The sequence below is a fragment of the Cololabis saira genome, chromosome 5 (genome assembly GCF_033807715.1).
Source record: "Cololabis saira isolate AMF1-May2022 chromosome 5, fColSai1.1, whole genome shotgun sequence".
In the NCBI taxonomy this organism is placed as follows: Eukaryota; Metazoa; Chordata; class Actinopteri; order Beloniformes; family Belonidae; genus Cololabis; species Cololabis saira.
The window spans coordinates 2,472,645-2,493,304 of record NC_084591.1 but is presented as its reverse complement, the minus strand read 5'-3'; the positions used below and the strand labels follow the sequence as shown (position 1 = coordinate 2,493,304).

General features: G+C 42.7%; 1 protein-coding gene across 1 annotated transcript in view; it reads right to left on the bottom strand.

The window, feature by feature from the left end:
- Nucleotides 1–20,560, bottom strand: part of LOC133444525 (aggrecan core protein-like) — a 65,655-nt gene extending 45,095 nt beyond the window's left edge. Inside the window, exon 1 of the mRNA XM_061722364.1 lies at nt 20,450–20,560. The gene's annotated coding sequence lies outside the window, so the exon portion shown is untranslated. The remainder of the gene's footprint in view (nt 1–20,449) is intronic.
- Nucleotides 20,561–20,660: the final 100 nt, after the last annotated feature.

The window sequence follows — 20,660 nt, the reverse complement described above, 5'->3', positions numbered from 1 at the left end:
AAGTACAAGTACAAGAACAAGCTTTGCTTTTGAACCTGTAGATGGTTGGACATTGTTTCAGCTCCTTACTCAGACATTTGTCTTTAATTTTAAATTAATTGGTTTCCTTAATTCATATCTCCCCGGTCTTTCCTGAAATTGACCTGATTGACCTGAGTTGACTGTTCAGTTCTGCTCACGGACGCTGGAGTGCATCATGAACTGGTAACCAGCATCTGAAGGCATCGTGTTTCCACCCCAGACCACAGGGGGCCAGTTTACCGAGGGGGGGGTAATCTGTTCAAGCTGCAAGAACCGAAACAAGGACCAGCCGAGCTCCACTGGCATGGTTTGGTGTTCCTGGTTCTGGTAACTACTTCAACTGGTAACTAGTTCCACCGGTAACTACTTCAACTGGTGACTAGTTCCACCGGTAACTACTTCAACTGGTAACTAGGTCCACTGGTAAATAGTTCAACCAGTAACTACTTCAACTGGTAACTAGGTCCACTGGTAACTACTTCAAATGGTAACTAGTTCCACCGGTAAATAGTTCCACTGGTAACTAGTTCAACTGGTAACTAGTTCCACGACAACTACTTCAACCGGTAACTAGTTCAACTGGTAATTAGTTCCACCTGTAACTACTAAAAACGGTAACTAGTTAAACCGGTAACTATTTCAACTGGTAACTAGTTCCACCTGTAACTACTAAAAACGGTAACTAGTTAAACCAGTAACTATTTCAACCGGTTACTAGTTCAATTGGTAACTAGTTCCACCTGTAACTACTAAAAACGGTAACCCGTCCCACCGGTAACTAGTTGCAGCGGTAGAAACTAGTCCCCCTGTTCCATGCTGCCCCTGAGGGGTTTAGTAGCTCCAGACTTCCCTCTCGGTCGTCACATTTGGCTTTATGGTACTGAGTCAGGCGTCAACAACGATGAAACTAGCTCCAATTTATGTATAATTAGGGGCGTGGCCTTTTGATTGGCAGCTGCCACAGTCAACAGCTCTTTTAGCGTTATAGCTAATAATAAAGAAAGAGAGTAAAAATGTTAATTTTGAGGAGAAAAGATTTGGTTGTGTTGATTATTTTACTAACAGAGCAGCGTGACTGGTTGTGGGTTAGTCTGGACGGGTCAGAGGACCAAGTTTAGCTAGGATTACTAACTCTTCAGTTACTAGTCCTGGTTTCAGCTCTACTAGTCCAGGTTTCAGCTCTACTAGTCCTGGTTTCAGTTACTAGTCCTGGTTTCAGTTCTAGTCCTGGTTCCAGTTCTACTAGTCCTGGTTTAAACTCTACTAGTCCTGGTTTCAGTTCTACTAGTCCTGTTTTCAGTTGTACTAGTCCTGGTTTCAGTTATACTAGTCCTGGTTTCAGTTCTACTAGTCCTGGTTTCAGTTCTACTAGTCCTGGTTTCAGTTCTACTAGTCCTGGTTTCAGTTACTAGTCCTGGTTTCACTTACTAGTCCTGGTTTCACTTACTAGTCCTGGTTTCAGTTCTACTAGTCCTGGTTTCAGTTCTACTAGTCCTGGTTTCAGTTACTAGTCCTGGTTTCAGTTACTAGTCCTGGTTTCACTTACTAGCCCTGGTTTCAGTTCTACTAGTCCTGGTTTCAACTCTACTAGTCCTGGTTTCAGTTCTACTAGTCCTGGTTTCAGTTCTACTAGTCCTGGTTTCAGTTCTACTAGTCCTGGTTTCAGTTACTAGTCCTAGTTTCAGTTCTACTAGTCCTGGTTTCAGATCTACTAGTCCTGGTTTCAGTTCTACTAGTCCTGGTTTCAGTTCTACTAGTCCTGGTTTCAGTTACTAGTCCTGGTTTCAGTTACTAGTCCTGGTTTCACTTACTAGCCCTGGTTTCAGTTCTACTAGTCCTGGTTTCAACTCTACTAGTCCTGGTTTCAGTTCTACTAGTCCTGGTTTCAGTTCTACTAGTCCTGGTTTCAGTTCTACTAGTCCTGGTTTCAGTTACTAGTCCTGGTTTCAGTTACTAGTCCTGGTTTCAGTTCTACTAGTCCTGGTTTCAGTTATTAGTCCTGGTTTCAGTTCTACTAGTCCTGGTTTCAGTTACTAGTCCTGGTTTCAGATATACTAGTCCTAGTTTCAGTTCTACTAGTCCTGGTTTCAGATCTACTAGTCCTGGTTTCACTTACTAGTCCTGGTTTCAGTTCTACTAGTCCTGGTTTCAGTTCTACTAGTCCTGGTTTCAGATCTACTAGTCCTGGTTTCAGTTACTAGTCCTGGTTTCAGTTACTAGTTCTGGTTTCTACTAGTCCTGGTTTCAGTTCTACTAGTCCTGGTTTCAGTTACTAGTCCTGGTTTCAGTTACTAGTCCTGGTTTCTACTAGTCCTGGTTTCAGTTCTACTAGTCCTGGTTTCAGTTCTACTAGTCCTGGTTTCAGTTCTACTAGTCCTGGTTTCATCTCTACTAGTCCTGGTTTCAGTTCTACTAGTCCTGGTTTCAGTTACTAGTCCTGGCTTCAGATCTACTAGTCCTGGCTTCAGTTCTACTAGTCCTGGTTTCAGTTCTACTAGTCCTGGTTTCACTTACTAGTCCTGGTTTCAGTTCTACTAGTCCTGGTTTCAGTTCTACTAGTCCTGGTTTCTACTAGTCCTGGTTTCAGTTTTACTAGTCCTGGTTTCAGGTCTACTAGTCCTGGTTTCTACTAGTCCTGGTTTCAGTTTTACTAGTCCTGGTTTCAGGTCTACTAGTCCTGGTTTCAGCTCTACTAGTCCTGGTTTCAGTTCTAGTCCTGGTTTCAGTTACTAGTCCTGGTTTCAGTTTTACTAGTCCTAGTTTCAGTTCTACTAGTCCTGGTTTCAGTTCTACTAGTCCTGGTTTCAGTTCTACTAGTCCTGGTTTTTACTAGTCCTGGTTTCAGTTCTACTAGTCCTGGTATCAGTTCTACTAGTCCTGGTTTCTACTAGTCCTGGTTGCAGTTCTACTAGTCCTGGTTTCAGTTCTACTAGTCCTGGTATCAGTTCTACTAGTCCTGGTTTCAGTTCTACTAGTCCTGGTATCAGTTCTACTAGTCCTGGTTTCTACTAGTCCTGGTTTCAGTTACTAGTCCTGGTTTCAGTTCTACTAGTCCTGGTTTCAGTTCTACTAGTCCTGGTTTCAGTTCTACTAGTCCTGGTTTCAGGTCTACTAGTCCTGGTTTCAGTTCTACTAGTCCTGGTTTCTACTAGTCCTGGTTTCAGTTTTACTAGTCCTGGTTTCAGGTCTACTAGTCCTGGTTTCAGGTCTACTAGTCCTGGTTTCTACTAGTCCTGGTTTCAGTTCTACTAGTCCTGGTTTCAGTTCTACTAGTCCTGGTTTCAGTTCTACTAGTCCTGGTTTCAGGTCTACTAGTCCTGGTTTCTACTAGTCCTGGTTTCAGTTCTACTAGTCCTGGTTTCAGATCTACTAGTCCTGGTTTCAGTTACTAGTCCTGGTTTTAGATTTACTAGTCCTGGTTTCAGTTCTACTAGTCCTGGTTTCAGTTCTACTAGTCCTGGTTTCAGGTCTACTAGTCCTGGTTTCAGCTACTAGTCCTGGTTTCAGTTCTACTAGTCCTGGTTTCAGTTCTACTAGTCCTGGTTTCAGTTACTAGTCCTGGTTTCAGATCTACTAGTCCTGGCTTCAGCTACTAGTCCTGGTTTCAGTTCTACTAGTCCTGGTTTCAGTTCTACTAGTCCTGGTTTCAGTTACTAGTCCTGGTTTCAGTTCTACTAGTCCTGGTTTCAGCTCTACTAGTCCTGGTTTCAGTTCTACTAGTCCTGGTTTCAGTTACTAGTCCTGGTTTCAGTTCTACTAGTCCTGGTTTCAGCTCTACTAGTCCTAGTTTCAGTTCTACTAGTCCTTGTATCAGTTCTACTAGTCCTGGTTTCAGTTTTACTAGTCCTGGTTTCAGTTACTAGTCCTGGTTTCAGTTCTACTAGTCCTGGTTTCAGCTCTACTAGTCCTGGTTTCAGTTCTACTAGTCCTGGTTTCAGATCTACTAGTCCTGGTTTCAGTTCTACTAGTCCTGGTTTCAGTTCTACTAGTCCTGGTTTCAGTTACTAGTCCTGGTTTCAGTTCTACTAGTCCTGGTTTCAGTTACTAGTCCTGGTTTCAGTTCTACTACTCCTGGTTTCAGTTCTACTAGTCCTGGTTTCAGATCTACTAGTCCTGGTTTCGGTTACTAGTCCTGGTTTCAGATCTACTAGTCCTGGTTTCAGTTACTAGTCCTGGTTTCATCTCTACTAGTCGTGGTTTCAGTTCTAGTCCTGGTTTCAGTTCTACTAGTCCTGGTTTCATCTCTACTAGTCGTGGTTTCAGTTCTAGTCCTGGTTTCAGTTCTACTAGTCCTGGTTTCCGGACCGGTTGGTAAAGTCAGCCCCTAAAACTGGATGTTGCTTCTTTAAAGGCCCTGACACACCAAGCCGATTTTCGGCCGTCGGGCCGTCGATGAGCGTCGGTGCGTCTGTCAGGCTAGTTTCCCCGGTGTGTCCCACAGGTCGCCTCAGGTCGGCCTCCCGTCGGGAGCTTTTCAGCTGATTCGACATGTCGAATCGGCGTCGGTGAACAGCTCACTCTGTGATTGGCTGTTCCCAGAATTTCCAAGAATGCTTTTCGTCGTCATTTGCGGACTGAATCAAAAAAAAAAACATGGTGGACATTTCTTATTTTTTAGTGAATAAAATCAATATTTTGAGTTAGTTTCTGCATAAAAATGCGTTTTGATTACATTTCTAGCGAGAAATATATATTTTACTATATTTTACGATTTATGGTTCTGCGTTACACCAACGCAGAGCCTACGGCGTAGGTTACGCGGCGACGGGCGCCGTACGCCGTACCCTATGGCGTAGGCTCTACTTCGATTTAACGCGGAACCATAAATCAGCTCCGGAGCCGGCAGGCAGGCAGAAATCCCGAAATTTTCGGAGCAAATTTCTTATCAGGCGTAGCTACAACTGTTAAATTTAATCTATTAAACCAACATTTATCTTCCTAAATGATTTATTTCAGCCAGCGGTAATTCTCCACAGAGCTGCAGGTGGTTTTGTATTGCACTTGTGTTTTCTCAATAAAGCTTTAAAAAAAAAAGCGCTGTCCTCCTCCTTGAGCCCCTGAATATAGACTAGCGCTGCCTGCTGGTATGGAGGGGAATTACCTCTCACGCATGCGCAGAACGTATGTGCTAGTCAGGCCGTCGGGTGTCGTATTTGCAGTGTGTTCAAAGAGCCCGACACAGGCGACGCGAGCCGACACAGCAGTCGGCAGACAGCGGGCATCGTCGGGTTGGTGTGTCCTGGGCTTAACACAATGTCAGACATGTTTATCATCAAGTCTTTGATCGTTCCTGACTCCAGTGGTGTTGTTCTGTGACATCATTCATTCGTTGGTCGTACTTCTGTAAATAGTGACGCCACAAGATATCCAGTCTTCCACAAAACGTTTGAAATTTAAAACTTTGTTTTGTAGTTGTTGTTTGTTTAAACACGCTCGTAGCTCCTCCCGTTTCCCCGTCAGTAAAGTGTTTCTATGTTTGGATGTGGGTCCGTGTCGTATCTTAGTCTTTTAAAACTATTTTCTGCCGTTCTTGCTAGATCTTCCGTGACGGCAGCAGTTGCTCCCAAACTTAGCAGGCTAGCTGTAACTAGCCTACATGGGCTAAATAGCCGGGTTGTAGTTATGGTAGCTGAGCTCAGGTGGGCGGGTCCCAGATTACCTCCAGGTCCCAGTTCTGGGATTAACCAGTCAGTTTCTACCAACACGCCACGGCGCCGTGATAGGACGCTTCAAAATCCCACCCACTGATGACGTCACAGGGGGCGTGTCCAAATCAGTTGAAACCATGGATCTATTAATAAAATCTGGATGGGAGATCGAAAATGGCCGCCCCTTCATTACAATGCAATTTGCTCACTTAGCGCATTGGCTGAAAAAGTTCCTGACTTCCGGGTTTACTTCCGCATACACGGGCCCATAGAGCAGGGGTTCTTAACCTTTCTGACCTTGGGGCCCAATTTTTTCAGTACAGAGTGGCCCGGGGCCCATTAAATATTAACACTGTATAGCAGGGGTATTCAACTAAAACTTTAAGAGGTCCATTTAGAGAAAATTTACTCAAGCGAAGGTCCAGAACATCATAATATATATATATATATATATATATATATATATATATATATATATATATATATATATATATATATATATATATATATATATATATATATATATATATATATATATATATATATATATATATATATTCAAGTAGCCTCATAGTTGTATCGACATCTGCATCTGACTGTTATATTAAAAAAGTACATATTTGCCCATTAACATGTGTAACTTGAATTAAACATATTTTTTTCTCTTAAAAATAAAATAGATTTTATTTTATTTTTCAAATGCTATCTTATTTTATTTCTCTACCAGCAGTTTGAATTTCCCCTTTTCTTTGTTACTTGTCTCAACACATTTTATAATAAATTAATATAAACACATCTTAACAATTGAACAGTTTTGCAGTTTCCCCTTGCTTCCCCTCTTATAATCTTATGCCCCCACTTTCTGTTGTTCAGTGAGAGAACTGAGCTCTAATTTCTCCTGTCAGGACTTTAAATCTGGGCTGGATGGTGTCAGAATCTCATGCACATGAGAAGGTGCTCATTGTTGAGCCTGGAACGATATTTAGTTTTAATTATGTTAATTGTGGAGAAAGCTGCCTCACAGCTGTATGTGGACCCAAACATGTTTTAATATGGTCAGTTTATTTTTCTGTGACTTCAGTTCAGACTTGAGTGGATATGTTTGATGAAAAACTTTGTGTTTTGTTTCAGTGGCGTTTCACTTTTGCACTTTGAACGCCACGGTCTCTGAACGTATGAGACACTGGTTTTGTCCCAGTGGGAAGACTGAACCGGGATGAATCTGTCCATTCCGAGTTGAGCTTTCCTTTCCACCTGTTACGCTTCTCATCTCTGTATAGAGCCAAGCTACATACCGTATTTGGATGACCATACGGGCGCCGTGTGGAAAGGCGCACCCGCAGTTTTGTGTGTCATTTCTGGATTTAAAACACACACACGGCGCGCTCTGTGGAGAGGTCCCGTCTACACACGGAGCGCTGCCTACAACACACACACACAGGCATACAAGTGTGCATATTTAAAAATAGAGCGAGGACAAAACTTAGTTTGATTTTACTTTAAGTTATTTACATTAATAAGTTGTCAGGACTCAGTATGTCGGGTTTCATCCGAGCCTGATCAGCTGCGAAAGGGCAGAGCCAGCACCGCAGCTCTCTGGTCGCGCTGCAGCAGTTACTTTCCGATGCTTTTTCGAAAGCCCGAACAGTCCAGTCGAGCAGACACGACAGCCCTGCATCTGTATCTACCATCTTTCACCAGTAACGACGGAGCCGCCCGAGCGGCAGCCTCAGCCGACCTCCCCGGCCGCGGGGACGCGTCAGGATAAATGATCACGCTGCGCTCGCTCGCTCTGGGCGCAAACCCAAGTAATCGATCCCTGATCCTGGCGGATCTAAACTCTGTGCAAAATGAAGGATTTACTCTGTAAAGACACACCATTTCTATTACTATTACACGTACAGCTAGCTGACTGTCTTCTCCTCATTTGGTTGGGAGTTGCTATGCAGTCCGGCGGCCCACGCGGCCCACACGTACAAAACTGAATTCTTTTTGCGGCCCACTAGGTGGCGCTCGCGGCCCAAGTGTGGGCCGCGGCCCTATGGTTAAGAATCACTGCCATAGAGCATGCGCAGTTGAGTCACCTCCCATGATGCTCTGGGGCCTCCCATGATGCTCTGGGGCAATGACGCGAGTATTAATATAATATGTATTAATATAATATATTAATTAATGTATATTATTACATGTATAGTATTACATATGTTATTAATGTATTAATATAATATAATTACATAATATATATTAATATAAACATCGTGGAATGCACGGACACGGCTGTGACGTCAGCCGTGACGTCACGCCCAGAAAGAGACTTTTCTTTGACTTTTCTGGCCGTTATAAAACATTTTTGACAGATATAAAGTCCATGACTTAAAAATATAGAATGCAAAGATTAGTAATTGCCGGTGATTACAGCTGGTGGTTCCTGTGAAAAGTTTTAGAGGCTTCTCTTTTACTATTGCGGTCTATGGGAAAAAAGCTTTCTGGGCCACATGGGATTTTTTGTTGCAGTACCGCGGCTGGCCACTGGAAAAAATCGGCGTGCCTTCTGAGTGCGAGACCCGGGGGCTGGTTGAAACATGCTGTTTGTTTCGGAAAGAGTATCAGGGCCAGAAAAAATATTTCAGAGGGGAAGATTTCTTTTCATTATGCACTCTGAGAAAAAAGTCAAAATGACGAGAAAAAGCCGAAATGACTAGAAAAAATCGAAATGTTGAGAAAAAAGTCGAAATGTCGAGAAAAAAGTCAAAATGTCGAGAAAAAAGTCGAAATGTCGAGAAAAAAGTCGAAATGTTGAGAAAAAAGTCAAAAAGTCGAGATTAATGCTCAAATACAATTTCAAGAATAAAGTCGAAATTTCGTGAATAAAGTCGGAATTTCGTGAATAAAGTTGAAATTTCGTGAATAAAGTTGAAATACATTTAGACTTTTTTCTCGAAATTTCGACTTTTTTTTCAACTTTTTTCTGGAAGTGCATAATGAAAAAAAAATCTTCCTCCTCTAAAATATTATTTTTATTTTTCTCCTGCCTGGCCCTAATACTCTTCCGTAGAATCAGCTGTATGTACATAGATAAAAATACTAAGCTTTAAAACTGACTGCTATTTTTTACACTTTAAGAATATTAAAAAGCAACTATTTAACATTAAGGTATATGAGATACTTTAAGTTCTATTTGAGTGTTTTTTCCTGTTTAGTGGTACTTCTACTTAAATATAGCAGTTTAATACTTTGCCGTCAATGAACGACCTAAATACAGATATTTGCATTAGCTGAACCCTCAATAAACATCAGAATTATAATTCACCACATGCGCTGGTGCAGCCTCACGTTGCCACGGCAACCAGATGTCGCCCTGAGCCAAGTTTCCCGTCAGCCTTCACTCCTTTCTCTGTGTCTCCGATATCTGAGAGGAAAAACTAACCTCTTTGGCCTGGTTTTCATGTAGCACCAAATTTTATAATTTTATTCTGTTTAACATTTTTTAGAGGTATTTGTTTTATTTATTTATCCATTTCTTGTAATGTTTTTATTATTGTTATATTTTATTGTTGTGGACTGGTTATTTTTTAGCCTTAATTCTTGAACGTTTATCATTATTACATTTTAATGAACTATATTGTACATCAGTGTGCATTGGTCTCCCAGTTTTTATTTTATTTTTGTTTTTATTGTGCTTTTTTTTCAGTCAAAATGTTAAGCACTTTGTATTTCATGTACCTGGATGAAAGGTGCTAAATAAATAACATTTGATTGATTGATTGATTGATTGATTGATTGATTGATTGATTGATTGATTGATTGATTGATTGATTGATTGATTGATTGATTGAAAAAAAAGGATAAAAAATAAAAAAAAGCCAATGAGGCATGTTTTTGATTATGATTGTTATGATTTGTATTATACTGTATTTTTAAATGATTATTATTTAACTATTGTTCTTTGGTTTAAATATATATATATATTTTTTTTTAGCATGTTCGAAAAAAAAGTTTTTAATTCATTTTTGATTGATTGATTGATTGATTGATTGATTGATTGATTGATTGATTGATTGATTGATTGATTGATTGATTGATTGATAACGAGATACAGTCTGAAGCAGTTTCTGATCAACACAAGTTTCTGGGAACATTTACATTTACAGCTCTGCAGGGTCTCAGAAAGTTTCTTTTTTTAAGTCTTTAAGGCCTTAAAGGAGCCATCTGTAAGAAATGTCCAAAACTGGTATTGCAGTCACTTTCAAAATATTGTTGAGCGGCGTGTACCCTCCCCCTCCTCCCCCCGACCAGAGGTTGCCAGGTAGGCTGCAGAATGCAGCAGGAACGTAGGCTGCCATGGCTGCCATAATTAGAGCCGAGCTGGCAACCCGGATGCCGAAACAATACGGACTTGGTGATTGGGAGATAGGTGGAGGGTGGAGCTTCAGAAACAATACTGACTTGGTGATTGGGAGATAGGTGGAGGGTGGAGCTTCAGAAACAATAGTGACTTGGTGATTGGGAGATAGGTGGAGGGTGGAGCTTCAGAAACAATACTGACTTGGTGATTGGGAGATAGGTGGAGGGTGGAGCTTCAGAAACAATAATGACTTGGTGATTGGGAGATTGGTGGAGGGTGGAGCTTCAGAAACAATACTGACTTGGTGATTGGGAGATAGGTGGAGGGTGGAGCTTCAGAAACAATACTGACTTGGTGATTGGGAGATAGGTGGAGGGTGGAGCTTCAGAAACAATACTGACTTGGTGATTGGGAGATAGGTGGAGGGTGGAGCTTCAGAAACAATACTGACTTGGTGATTGGGAGATAGGTGGAGGGTGGAGCTTCAGAAACAATACTGACTTGGTGATTGGGAGATAGGTGGAGGGTGGAGCTTCAGAAACAATACTGACTTGGTGATTGGGAGATAGGTGGAGGGTGGAGCTTCAGAAACATTACTGACTTGGTGATTGGGAGATAGGTGGAGGGTGGAGCTTCAGAAACAATACTGACTTGGTGATTGGGAGATAGGTGGAGGGTGGAGCTTCAGAAACAATACTGACTTGGTGATTGGGAGATAGGTGGAGGGTGGAGCTTCAGAAACAATACTGACTTAGTGATTGGGAGATAGGTGGAGGGTGGAGCTTCAGAAACAATACTGACTTGGTGATTGGGAGATAGGTGGAGGGTGGAGCTTCAGAAACAATACTGACTTGGTGATTGGGAGATAGGTGGAGGGTGGAGCTTCAGAAACAATACTGACTTGGTGATTGGGAGATAGGTGGAGGGTGGAGCTTCAGAAACAATACTGACTTGGTGATTGGGAGATAGGTGGAGGGTGGAGCTTCAGAAACAATACTGACTTGGTGATTGGGAGATAGGTGGAGGGTGGAGCTTCAGAAACAATACTGACTTGGTGATTGGGAGATAGGTGGAGGGTGGAGGTTCAGAAACAATACTGACTTGGTGATTGGGAGATAGGTGGAGCTTCAGAAACAATACTGACTTGGTGATTGGGAGATAGGTGGAGGTGGAGCTTCAGAAACAATACTGACTTGGTGATTGGGAGATAGGTGGAGGGTGGAGCTTCAGAAACAATACTGACTTGGTGATTGGGAGATAGGTGGAGGGTGGAGCTTCAGAAACAATACTGACTTGGTGATTGGGAGATAGGTGGAGGGTGGAGCTTCAGAAACAATACTGACTTGGTGATTGGGAGATAGGTGGAGGGTGGAGCTTCAGGCCAAAACAAAAAATGACAACATAAACATCAGTTGAGGGCTGCAACTCCTCTTTTTAAACTGGAATATCCTGGCTTGAGTGCTGTTGTCAGTGACATAAGTATTTGAAATGAACATGATTTTTAAATGTCTGTTGACATATCGGGGTCATTTTATGATTCGTTTTATTATTGCTCTTACATAAAGCTCCTTTAAAGAACCAGGACTAGTTAAAACCAGGACTAGTAACTGAAACCAGGACTAGTAGAGCTGAAACCAGGACTAGTAGAACTGAAACCAGGACTAGTAACTGAAACCAGGACTAGTAGAGCTGAAACCAGGACTAGTAGAACTGGAACCAGGACTAGTAGAGCTGAAACCAGGACTAGTAGAACTGAAACCAGGACTAGTAGAACTGAAACCAGGACTAGTAACTGAAACCAGGACTAGTAGATCTGAAACCAGGACTAGTAACTGAAACCAGGACTAGTAGAACTGAAACCAGGACTAGTAACTGAAACCAGGACTAGTAGAACTGAAACCAGGACTAGTAACTAAAACCAGGACTAGTAACTGAAACCAGGACTAGTAGAACTGAAACCAGGACTAGTAGAAACCAGGACTAGTAGAACTGAAACCAGGACTAGTAACTAAAACCAGGACTAGTAACTGAAACCAGGACTAGTAGATCTGAAACCAGGACTAGTAGAACTGAAACCAGGACTAGTAACTGAAACCAGGACTAGTAACTGAAACCAGGACTAGTAGATCTGAAACCAGGACTAGTAAAATTGAAACCAGGACTAGTAGAACTGAAACCAGGACTAGTAGATCTGAAACCAGGACTAGTAGACCTGAAACCAGGACTAGTAACTGAAACCAGGACTAGTAGAAACCAGAACTAATAGAGCTGAAAGCAGGACTAGTAACTGAAACCAGGACTAGTATAACTGAAACCAGGACTAGTAACTGAAACCAGGACTAGTAACTGAAACCAGGACTAGTAGATCTGAAACCAGGACTAGTAGAACTGAAACCAGGACTAGTAACTGAAACCAGGACTAGTAACTGAAACCAGGACTAGTAGATCTGAAACCAGGACAGGTAAAACTGAAACCAGGACTAGTAGAACTGAAACCAGGACTAGTAGAACTGAAACCAGGACTAGTAGACCTGAAACCAGGACTAGTAGACCTGAAACCAGGACTAGTAGAACTGAAACCAGGACTAGTAGAACTGAAGCCAAGACTAGTAACTGAAACCAGGACTAGTAGAACTGAAACCAGGACTAGTAGAACTGAAACCAGGACTAGTAGAAACCAGGACTAGTAGAACTGAAACCAGGACTAGTAACTTAAACCAGGACTAGTAACTGAAACCAGGACTAGTAGATCTGAAACCAGGACTAGTAGAACTGAAACCAGGACTAGTAACTGAAACCAGGACTAGTAACTGAAACCAGGACTAGTAGATCTGAAACCAGGACTAGTAAAACTGAAACCAGGACTACTAGAACTGAAACCAGGACTAGTAGATCTGAAACCAGGACTAGTAGACCTGAAACCAGGACTAGTAACTGAAACCAGGACTAGTAGAAACCAGAACTAGTAGAGCTGAAAGCAAGACTAGTAACTGAAACCAGGACTAGTAGAACTGAAACCAGGACTAGTAACTGAAACCAGGACTAGTAACTGAAACCAGGACTAGTAGATCTGAAACCAGGACTAGTAAAACTGAAACCAGGACTAGTAGAACTGAAACCAGGACTAGTAGATCTGAAACCAGGACTAGTAGAACTGAAACCAGGACTAGTAGAACTGAAACCAGGACTAGTAACTGAAACCAGGACTAGTAGAACTGAAACCAGGACTAGTAGAACTGAAACCAGGACTAGTAACTGAAACCAGGACTAGTAGAACTGAAACCAGGACTAGTAGAAACCAGGACTAGTAGAACTGAAACCAGGACTAGTAGATCTGAAACCAGGACTAGTAGAACTGAAACCAGGACTAGTAACTGAAACCAGGACTAGTAGATCTGAAACCAGGACTAGTAACTGAAACCAGGACTAGTAGAGCTGAAACCAGGACTAGTAGAACTGAAACCAGGACTAGTAGAACTGAAACCAGGACTAGTAGAACTGGAACCAGGACTAGTAGAACTGAAACCAGGACTAGTAGAAACCAGGACTAGTAGAACTGAAACCAGGACTAGTAACTGAAACCAGGACTAGTAGACCTGAAACCAGGACTAGTAGAAACCAGGACTAGTAGATCTGAAACCAGGACTAGTAACTGAAACCAGGACTAGTAGATCTGAAACCAGGACTAGTAGAACTGGAACCAGGACTAGTAACTGAAACCAGGACTAGTAGAGCTGAAACCAGGACTAGTAGAACTGGAACCAGGACTAGTAGAGCTGAAACCAGGACTAGTAGAACTGAAACCAGGACTAGTAGAACTGGAACCAGGACTAGTAACTGAAACCAGGACTAGTAGAGCTGAAACCAGGACTAGTAGAACTGGAACCAGGACTAGTAGAGCTGAAACCAGGACTAGTAGAACTGAAACCAGGACTAGTAGAACTGAAACCAGGACTAGTAACTGAAACCAGGACTAGTAGATCTGAAACCAGGACTAGTAACTGAAACCAGGACTAGTAGAACTGAAACCAGGACTAGTAACTGAAACCAGGACTAGTAGAACTGAAACCAGGACTAGTAGAAACCAGGACTAGTAACTGAAACCAGGACTAGTAGAACTGAAACCAGGACTAGTAGAAACCAGGACTAGTAGAACTGAAACCAGGACTAGTAACTAAAACCAGGACTAGTAACTGAAACCAGGACTAGTAGATCTGAAACCAGGACTAGTAGAACTGAAACCAGGACTAGTAACTGAAACCAGGACTAGTAACTGAAACCAGGACTAGTAGATCTGAAACCAGGACTAGTAAAACTGAAACCAGGACTAGTAGAACTGAAACCAGGACTAGTAGATCTGAAACCACGACTAGTAGACCTGAAACCAGGACTAGTAACTGAAACCAGGACTAGTAGAAACCAGAACTAGTAGAGCTGAAAGCAGGACTAGTAACTGAAACCAGGACTAGTATAACTGAAACCAGGACTAGTAACTGAAACCAGGACTAGTAGATCTGAAACCAGGACTAGTAGAACTGAAACCAGGACTAGTAACTGAAACCAGGACTAGTAACTGAAACCAGGACTAGTAGATCTGAAACCAGGACTAGTAAAACTGAAACCAGGACTAGTAGAACTGAAACCAGGACTAGTAGAACTGAAACCAGGACTAGTAGACCTGAAACCAGGACTAGTAGACCTGAAACCAGGACTAGTAGAACTGAAACCAGGACTAGTAGAACTGAAACCAAGACTAGTAACTGAAACCAGGACTAGTAGAACTGAAACCAGGACTAGTAGAACAGAAACCAGGACTAGTAGAAACCAGGACTAGTAGAACTGAAACCAGGACTAGTAACTTAAACCAGGACTAGTAACTGAAACCAGGACTAGTAGATCTGAAACCAGGACTAGTAGAACTGAAACCAGGACTAGTAACTGAAACCAGGACTAGTAACTGAAACCAGGACTAGTAGAACTGAAACCAGGACTAGTAACTGAAACCAGGACTAGTAACTGAAACCAGGACTAGTAGATCTGAAACCAGGACTAGTAGAACTGAAACCAGGACTAGTAACTGAAACCAGGACTAGTAACTGAAACCAGGACTAGTAGATCTGAAACCAGGACTAGTAAAACTGAAACCAGGACTAGTAGAACTGAAACCAGGACTGGTAGAACTGAAACCAGGACTAGTAGATCTGAAACCAGGACTAGTAGAACTGAAACCAGGACTAGTAGAACTGAAACCAGGACTAGTAGAACTGAAACCAGGACTAGTAACTGAAACCAGGACTAGTAGAACTGAAACCAGGACTAGTAGAACTGAAACCAGGACTAGTAACTGAAACCAGGACTAGTAGAACTGAAACCAGGACTAGTAGAAACCAGGACTAGTAGAACTGAAACCAGGACTAGTAGAACTGAAACCAGGACTAGTAGATCTGAAACCAGGACTAGTAGAGCTGAAACCAGGACTAGTAACTGAAACCAGGACTAGTAGATCTGAAACCAGGACTAGTAACTGAAACCAGGACTAGTAGAGCTGAAACCAGGACTAGTAGAACTGAAACCAGGACTAGTAGAACTGAAACCAGGACTAGTAGAACTGGAACCAGGACTAGTAGAACTGAAACCAGGACTAGTAGAAACCAGGACTAGTAGAACTGAAACCAGGACTAGTAACTGAAACCAGGACTAGTAGACCTGAAACCAGGACTAGTAACTTAAACCAGGACTAGTAGAAACCAGGACTAGTAGATCTGAAACCAGGACTAGTAACTGAAACCAGGACTAGTAGATCTGAAACCAGGACTAGTAGAGCTGAAACCAGGACTAGTAGAACTGAAACCAGGACTAGTAGAACTGGAACCAGGACTAGTAGATCTGAAACCAGGACTAGTAGAACTGAAACCAGGACTAGTAGAACTGAAACCAGGACTAGTAGAACTGGAACCAGGACTAGTAGATCTGAAACCAGGACTAGTAGAACTGAAACCAGGACTAGTAGACCTGAAACCAGGACTAGTAGAACTGAAACCAGGACTAGTAGATCTGAAACCAGGACTAGTAGAACTGAAACCAGGACTAGTAGAAACCAGGACTAGTAGAGCTGAAAGCAGGACTAGTAACTGAAACCAGGACTAGTATAACTGAAACCAGGACTAGTAACTGAAACCAGGACTAGTAACTGAAACCAGGACTAGTAGATCTGAAACCAGGACTAGTAGAACTGAAACCAGGACTAGTAACTGAAACCAGGACTAGTAGATCTGAAACCAGGACTAGTAAAACTGAAACCAGGACTAGTAGAACTGAAACCAGGACTAGTAGAACTGAAACCAGGACTAGTAGACCTGAAACCAGGACTAGTAGACCTGAAACCAGGACTAGTAGAACTGAAACCAGGACTAGTAGAACTGAAACAAAGACTAGTAACTGAAACCAGGACTAGTAGAACTGAAACCAGGACTAGTAGAACAGAAACCAGGACTAGTAGAAACCAGGACTAGTAGAACTGAAACCAGGACTAGTAACTTAAACCAGGACTAGTAACTGAAACCAGGACTAGTAGATCTGAAACCAGGACTAGTAGAACTGAAACCAGGACTAGTAACTGAAACCAGGACTAGTAACTGAAACCAGGACTAGTAGAACTGAAACCAGGACTAGTAACTGAAACCAGGACTAGTAGATCTGAAACCAGGACTAGTAGAACTGAAACCAGGACTAGTAACTGAAACCAGGACTAGTAACTGAAACCAGGACTAGTAGATCTGAAACCAGGACTAGTAAAACTGAAACCAGGACTAGTAGAACTGAAACCAGGACTAGTAGAACTGAAACCAGGACTAGTAGATCTGAAACCAGGACTAGTAGAACTGAAACCAGGACTAGTAGAACTGAAACCAGGACTAGTAGAGTTGAAACCAGGACTAGTAGAACTGAAACCAGGACTAGTAACTGAAACCAGGACTAGTAGAACTGAAACCAGGACTAGTAGAACTGAAACCAGGACTAGTAACTGAAACCAGGACTAGTAGAACTGAAACCAGGACTAGTAGAAACCAGGACTAGTAGAACTGAAACCAGGACTAGTAGATCTGAAACCAGGACTAGTAGAGCTGAAACCAGGACTAGTAACTGAAACCAGGACTAGTAGATCTGAAACCAGGACTAGTAACTGAAACCAGGACTAGTAGAGCTGAAACCAGGACTAGTAGAACTGAAACCAGGACTAGTAGAACTGAAACCAGGACTAGTAGAACTGGAACCAGGACTAGTAGAACTGAAACCAGGACTAGTAGAAACCAGGACTAGTAGAACTGAAACCAGGACTAGTAACTGAAACCAGGACTAGTAGACCTGAAACCAGGACTAGTAACTTAAACCAGGACTAGTAACTTAAACCAGGACTAGTAGAAACCAGGACTAGTAGATCTGAAACCAGGACTAGTAACTGAAACCAGGACTAGTAGATCTGAAACCAGGACTAGTAGAGCTGAAACCAGGACTAGTAGAACTGAAACCAGGACTAGTAGAACTGGAACCAGGACTAGTAGATCTGAAACCAGGACTAGTAGAACTGAAACCAGGACTAGTAGAACTGAAACCAGGACTAGTAGAACTGGAACCAGGACTAGTAGATCTGAAACCAGGACTAGTAGAACTGAAACCAGGACTAGTAGACCTGAAACCAGGACTAGTAGAACTGAAACCAGGACTAGTAGATCTGAAACCAGGACTAGTAGAACTGAAACCAGGACTAGTAGAAACCAGGACTAGTAAAACTGAAACCAGGACTAGTAGAGCTGAAACCAGGACTAGTAGAACTGAAACCAGGACTAGTAGAACTGAAACCAGGACTAGTAGAGCTGAAACCAGGACTAGTAGATCTGAAACCAGGACTAGTAGAACTGAAACCAGGACTAGTAGAGCTGAAACCAGGACTAGTAGATCTGAAACCAGGACTAGTAGAACTGAAACCAGGACTAGTAGAGCTGAAACCAGGACTAGTAGATCTGAAACCAGGACTAGTAGAACTGAAACCAGGACTAGTAGAACTGAAACCAGGACTAGTAACTGAAACCAGGACTAGTAGAACTGAAACCAGGACTAGTAACTGAAACCAGGACTAGTAGAACTGAAACCAGGACTAGTAGATCTGAAACCAGGACTAGTAGACCTGAAACCAGGACTAGTAACTGAAACCAGGACTAGTAGAACTGAAACCAGGACTAGTAACTGAAACCAGGACTAGTAGAACTGAAACCAGGACTAGTAACTGAAACCAGGACTAGTAGACCTGAAACCAGGACTAGTAGAAACCAGGACTAGTAACTGAAACCAGGACTAGTAGAACTGAAACCAGGACTAGTAACTAAAACCAGGACTAGTAACTGAAACCAGGACTAGTAGATCTGAAACCAGGACTAGTAGAACTGAAACCAGGACTAGTAGAACTGAAACCAGGACTAGTAACTGAAACCAGGACTAGTAGACCTGAAACCAGGACTAGTAACTGAAACCAGGACTAGTAGATCTGAAACCAGGACTATTAACTGAAACCAGGACTAGTAGAACTGAAATCAGGACTAGTAACTGAAACCAGGACTAGTAGAACTGAAACCAGGACTAGTAACTGAAACCAGGACTAGTAGAACTGAAACCAGGACTAGTAGAACTGAAACCAGGACTAGTAGAACTGAAACCAGGACTAGTAACTGAAACCAGGACTAGTAACTGAAACCAGGACTAGTAGATCTGAAACCAGGACTAGTAGAACTGGAACCAGGACTAGTAACCGAAACCAGGACTAGTAACCGAAACCAGGACTAGTAGAACTGAAACCAGGACTAGTAGAACTGAAACCAGGACTAGTAGAGCTGAAACCAGGACTAGTAGAACTGAAACCAGGACTAGTAACTGAAACCAGGACTAGTAACTGAAACCAGGACTAGTAACTGAAACCAGGACTATTAGAACTGAAACCAGGACTAGTAGATCTGAAACCAGGACTAGTAACTGAAACCAGGACTAGTAGACCTGAAACCAGGACTAGTAGATCTGAAACCAGGACTAGTAACTGAAACCAGGACTAGTAGAGCTGAAACCAGGACTAGTAGAACTGAAAACAGGACTAGTAGAGTTTAAACCAGGACTAGTAACTGAAACCAGGACTAGTAGATCTGAAACCAGGACTAGTAGAACTGAAACCAGGACTAGTAACTGAAACCAGGACTAGTAGATCTGAAACCAGGACTAGTAGATCTGAAACCAGGACTAGTAGATCTGAAACCAGGACTAGTAACTGAAACCAGGACTAGTAGAACTGAAACCAGGACTAGTAGAGCTGAAACCAGGACTAGTAACTAAAACCAGGACTAGTAACTGAAACCAGGACTAGTAGAACTGAAACCAGGACTAGTAACTGAAACCAGGACTAGTAACTGAAACCAGGACTAGTAGAACCGAAACCAGGACTAGTAACCGAAACCAGGACTAGTAACTGAAACCAGGACTAGTAGAACTGAAACCAGGACTAGTAGAGCTGAAACCAGGACTAGTAACTGAAACCAGGACTAGTAACTGAAACCAGGACTAGTAGATCTGAAACCAGGACTAGTAGAACTGAAACCAGGACTAGTAAAGTGGAACCAGGACTAGTAACTGAAACCAGGACTAGTAGATCTGAAACCAGGACTAGTAACTGAAACCAGGACTAGTAACTGAAACCAGGACTAGTAGAACTGAAACCAGGACTAGTAGATCTGAAACCAGGACTAGTAAAGTGGAACCAGGACTAGTAACTGAAACCAGGACTAGTAGATCTGAAACCAGGACTAGTAAAGTGGAACCAGGACTAGTAACTGAAACCAGGACTAGTAACTTAAACCAGGACTAGTTAGGTGTCGGGGGGGGATTCACAGTAACACTCTACATCGATGTGGAACACGATGATCCGCGTTTCCGACTCCTGTAAAGGTTCAAACCAGAACCAGAGAACTAGTCTGGACGACTGCTGCGGTCTATGAATCAGACGAGTCTCCAGTTTCAGCCAGAACGCTCTTCAATAGCTCCTAAAACGCCCAGCGTTTATCTTTCCACAGCTCAAGTGATGCTGGAAACCAAATCAAGTTTGATTAAGATGCTTCCCCGACCCACGCAGTACGAGGAGCTGACCTTCCAGCAACAACCACACTCCAAATCCTTGACAGGAAGAGAAGCCCTCTCACATCCAAACTCATGTTATTATGAATAATGAGCCACTAAAACACTCTGGAACTGTAAAATCAGCCAAGAAAAAGTGAGAAACCAGCCAGCAAAACTGCAGCGATCCAGTAGAGAAGAGAAGAGAAGCCAACGCTTTCTGCTTTGAGAGGAAACTGCTGGGATTGAGAGTCTAAAAATGACCTTCCATGTGAAATATTTGTACCTGCGCTGCAGCCAGGGGGGGGAGCCGAGAGAGAGCTGGTTCCCGGGTCTGTGGCGGGGAGTCCAGGGTGCTGCAGAGAACCGGTGCTCCAACGGGCCCCTCAGTCCTGCCGGAGACCAGAGCAGAAAGGAGCCGGGCTCCAACCCCCAGCACATTTACATGCTGCAGCCAGAGGGAGGGACGAGGGGAAGGAGGGAGAGCTGCCAGATAC